This window comes from Oryctolagus cuniculus, chromosome 19 (assembly GCF_051225735.1).
Source record: "Oryctolagus cuniculus isolate XC-2025 breed Fujian yellow rabbit chromosome 19, ASM5122573v1, whole genome shotgun sequence".
In the NCBI taxonomy this organism is placed as follows: domain Eukaryota; kingdom Metazoa; phylum Chordata; class Mammalia; order Lagomorpha; family Leporidae; genus Oryctolagus; species Oryctolagus cuniculus.
In genome coordinates, this window is record NC_142885.1 from 59,696,399 (window position 1) to 59,701,585 (window position 5,187).

The window sequence follows — 5,187 nt, forward strand, 5'->3', positions numbered from 1 at the left end:
GTGATGCCCAGCCCATGCTCTCATTTACTCAACTATTAAGTGACCACTGCCGGTGGTATGGCCCTAGGCCCTGAGGATTTAGCCTAAAAAGAAACGTCCCTCCACCAGGGACTCAAATTCTCGTTGTTGGTGGATTTGCCAGGGGTGGGGGTAGGGGAGGCAGACAATAATTAAGATAAATTAGCACAGTATAGACTAGGATAGGCAGTCGTGAATAGCCACAGTATGGAGGAAAGTAAGCAGATAAGACTTAGCAAGTGGTTGCAATGTTTTCCATTTTGAAAGAATACTTCCGGAGAATAACAAATAGCACAGTGATGTATATTTCCCAACATGAAAAAAAAATGGTTTCCTATGTTTTGGCAGTTTTTTAAGTGTTTCTGGTAGGCTTACAGCCAAATTCCACCACCATTCCTACCCCTTGGGGACAACCCAGGAGGCTGCTGGGTTGCTGTGTTGGGTCATTGAGAGGCACAGAAATGGACCCTGTGCCTTTTCCTTGTTCTTTCTACTGACATAGGGAAAGGGATGCTTCTTTTAGGACTCTTAACTGGTTCTCTTTATTTTTACCCAAACCCACTAACAATGATCCAGAGGAAACCTGACATTCATGATTAATGTTCACATTGATAGTTTTTCCTTGTTTTCATTGACCCAGAGTTTTTCTTATTGCAACTGTCACCCAGGCTTGTACACATCTGAGCCAGCAAAAGCAAATGAATCCCATGTTCTCAACAAGACACCATAAGGGCTAGAATTGACCTTGTTTATCAAATGGGAATTTGTTTTCTCTGCTGAGGTTGGAATTTGACTTGGCCATGAGACTGGAGAGTGAGTCCTGAATTGAATTAATCTTCAACTTGGCACATCGTGTACTTATTTTGTTTGGATTCCTCAGACAAATTGTACTTTTCTATGGGGCAGATGAGATCCTCATTACAGTGACTCAAAAACACATTTTAAGTGAAAATCAGAGGCCAGCGCCGCGGCTCACTAGGCTAATCCTCCACCTTGCGGCGCCGGCACACCGGGTTCTACTCCCAGTCGGGGCACCGGATTCTGTCCCGGTTGCCCCTGTTCCGGGCCAGCTCTCTGCTGTGGCCCAGGAGTGCAGTGGAGGATGGCCCGAGTACTTGGGCCCTGCGCCCCATGGGAGACCAGGAGAAGCACCTGGCTCCTGCCATCGGATCAGCGCGGTGCGCCAGCCACAGAGCGCCAGCCGCGGCAGCCATTGGAGGGTGAACCAACGGCAAAGGAAGACCTTTCTCTCTGTCTCTCTCTCTCTGTCTCTCTCTCTCACTGTCCACTCTGCCTGTCAAAAAAGAAAAAAGAAAAAAAGTGGAAATCAGAGAATGAATGGAGCTATGGAACTGGGGAGAAAGCTCTTGCAAACGTGCATGCATCCATTCAACGTGCATGGAGAGCCGAGTAAGCACCCATCACTGCTGAGAGTGGAGGAACAAAGTTAAGAGACTTACCTGCCTGCATCAGACACCTCTTATGCGCACTTCAGACTCTGTCTAATCTGCCTCTTGTCCTAAACCAATGGTTCTAACTGGGGGCTATTCTGTACCCTCCAAGGCAAGTGGCAATGTCTGGAGACATTTGTTCTTGTCATCATTAGAAGAAGATGTAGGGATGTTTGCCATCTATTGGGCAGAGGCTCAAAATGCTGCTGATCATCCTGCAATAACAGCACAGTCCGCTGAACAAGAATTATCCGCCAGAAGTCCATTGTGCTGACTGGGGCACCCTGTTCTAAGGTTGCTACCACAACCAGTCCTAATGTGAATGACCAACCCTGAAGCTGTCTTTCCTCCTCCTTGCACCACATGTCTCTTGCCATCCTTTGCTCCCATCTCCTTTCTTTGCACCTCGTTTCTTCTCCCCAGGATCATATTCATTAAAGAAATCATGCCAGCAAAGCTTCTTCCTTAGGTTCTGTCTTCTAGGGATTCCAGGGTGAGACATTGACTTTCAAGAACTTTACAGCATTGTAGGAAGAACAGCTAAAAGTATTACCAGGATTTTCAAACAATTCTGGTGTCCTTTGTTTTGTCAAATAAAGGGTGAGAGTTGAGATTTGTTGAGCCCTTATGATATGCCAGTCTCATTCCTTTATCAGCCAATGGAACAATGAACGCATCCCAAAGCTCAGAGAGGTAATCTCAAGGGGATTTTCAAGGCACACATAGTAATAAAGCAGCTGATTCTCCAAGAGACATAGCAATCCTTAAAAATATATGGGTCAGGGCCTGCGCCGCGGCTCACTAGGCTAATCCTCCACCTTGCGGCGCCGGCACACCGGGTTCTACTCCCAGTCGGGGTGGCGGATTCTGTCCCGGTTGCCCCTCTTCCAGGCCAGCTCTCTGCTGTGGCCAGGGAGTGCAGTGGAGGATGGCCTAAGTCCTTGGGCCCTGCACCCCATGGGAGACCAGGAGAAGTACCTGGCTCCTGCCATCGGATCAGCACGGTGCGCCGGCCGCAACACGCCAGTCACAGCGGCCATTGGAGGGTGAACCAACGGCAAAGGAAGACCTTTCTCTCTGTCTCTCTCACTGTCCACTCTGCCTGTCAAAAATAAATAAATATATATATTTATATATGTAAATATATATATATATAAATAAATATAAATATATATATATATGGGTCAGAACTGTTGAGGCAGAAATTGTCCCAGATCCCAAAAGCCTGTAAATGACAACACTGGAACTTAAACCCAATTTTCTATCAAGAGCATTTATAGCTAAAATCCCACCTGTTGCTTTTCTTCTTGTGTCTTTTTTTTTTATCTTTTATTTAATGAATATAAATTTCCAAAGTACGACTCATGGGTTACAATGGCTTTCCCCCCTATACCGTCCCTCCCACCCACAACCCTCCCCTTTCCCACTCCCTCTCCCCTTCCATTCACATTAAGATTCATTTTCGATTATCTTAATATACAGAAGATCAGCTTAGTATACCTTAAGTAAGGATTTCAACAGTTTGTTCCCACACAGAAACATAAAGTGAAAAATAATAGATGATTTTTTTTTAAATGATGATGAAATCAGATCAGACCTATTGTCATGTTTAATCCCAGTGAGAGTCAAGTTGGGAATTGATAATTTCTTTTTTTTTTTTTTTAAGGAAGATCAGTTTAGTGTACATTAAGTAAAGATTTCAATCGTTTGCACCCCCATAGAAACACGAAGTGAAATATACTGTTTGAGTACTCGTTATAGCATTAAGCCTCAGTGTACAGCACATTAAGGACAGAGATCCTACATGAGGAGTAAGTGCACAGTGACTCCTGTTGTTGACTTTACAAATTGACACTCCTGTTTATGGCATCAATAATCTCCCTATGCACCAGTTATGAGTTTCCAAGGCTATGGAAGCCCCTTGAGTTCTCCGACTCTTATCTTGTTTAGACAAGGTCATAGTCAAAGTGGAGGTTCTCTCCTCCCTTCAGAGAAAGGCACCTCCCTCTTTGAAGACCTGTTCTTTCCACTGGGATCTCACTCACAGAGATCTTTTTGCCAGAGTGTCTTGGCTTTCCATGCCTGAAATATTCTCATGGGCTTTTCAGCCAGATCCGAGTGCCTTTAGGGCTGATTCTGAGGCCAGAGTGCTATTTAGGACATCCGCCATTCTATGAGTCTGCTGAGTATCTCACTTCCCATGTTGGATCACTCTCCCCTTTATTTATTCTATCGGTTAGTGTTAGCAGATACTAGACTTGTTTATGTGCTCCCTTTGACTCTTAGTCCTTTCATTATGATCAATTGTGAACTGAAATTGATCACTTGGAATAGTGAGATGGCATTGGCACATGCCACCTTGATGGGATTGAATTGGAATCCCCTGGTATGTTTCCAACTCTACCAATTGGGGCAAGTCAGCCCGAGCATGCCCCAAATTATACATCTCTTCCCTCTCTTATTCCCACTTTTATGTTTAACAGGGATCACATTTCAGTTAATTTTCAACACTTAAGAATAACTGTGTGATAATTACAGAATTAAACCAGTCATATTAAGTAGAACAGACAAAAAAAAAACTACTAAGAGGGATAATGTATTAAGTTGTCCATTAGCAGTCAGGGCTATGCTGATCAAGTCACCATTTCTCATAATGTCCATTTCACTTCAGGAGGTTTCCTTTTTGGTGTTCAGTCAGTTGTCACCGATCAGGGAGAACATATGGTATTTGTCCCTTTGGGACTGGCTTACTTCACTCAGCATGATGTGTTCCAGATTCCTCCATTTTGTTGCAAATGACTGGATTTCGTTGTTTCTTACTGCGGTATAGTATTCTAAAGAATACATATCCCATAATTTCTTTATCCAGTCTACCATTGATGGGCATTTAGGTTGGTTCCAGGTCTTGGCTATTGTGAATTGTGCTGCAATAAACATTAGGGTGCAGACCGCTTTTTTCTTTATCAATTTAAACTCCTTTGGGTAAATTCCAAGGAGTGGGATGGCTGGGTCGAACGGTAGGGTTATATTCAGGTTTCTGAGGAATCTCCAGACTGATTTCCATAGTGGCTTGACCAGTTTGCATTCCCACCAACAGTGGGTTAGTGTCCCTTTTTCCCCACATCCTCGCCAGCATCTGTTGTTGGTAGATTTCTGTATGTGAGCCATTCTAACCGGGGTGAGGTGAAACCTCATTGTGGTTTTGATTTGCATTTCCCTGATTGCTAGTGACCTTGAACATTTTTTCATGTGCCTGTTGGCCATTTGGATTTCCTCTTTTGAAAAATGTCTATTGAAGTCCTTGGCCCATCTCTTAAGTGGGTTGTTGGTTTTGTTTTTGTGGAGTTTCTTGATCTCTTTGTAGATTCTGGTTATTAACCCTTTATCTGTTGCATAGTTTGCAAATATTTTTTCCCATTCTGTTGGTTGTCTCTTCACTCTCCTGACTGTTTCTTTTGCAGTACAGAAACTTCTCAATTTGATGCCATCCCAATAGTTGATTTTGGCTTTGACTGTCTGTGCCTCCGGGTCTTTTCCAGAAATTCTTTGCCTGTGCCAATATCTTGAAGGGTTCCTCCAATGTTCTCTAATAACTTAATGGTGTCAGGACGTAGATTTAGGTCTTTAATCCACATTGAGTGGATTTTTGTGTAAGGTGTAAGGTAGGGGTCTTGCTTCATGCTTCTGCACGTGGAAATCCAGTTTTCCCAGCACCATT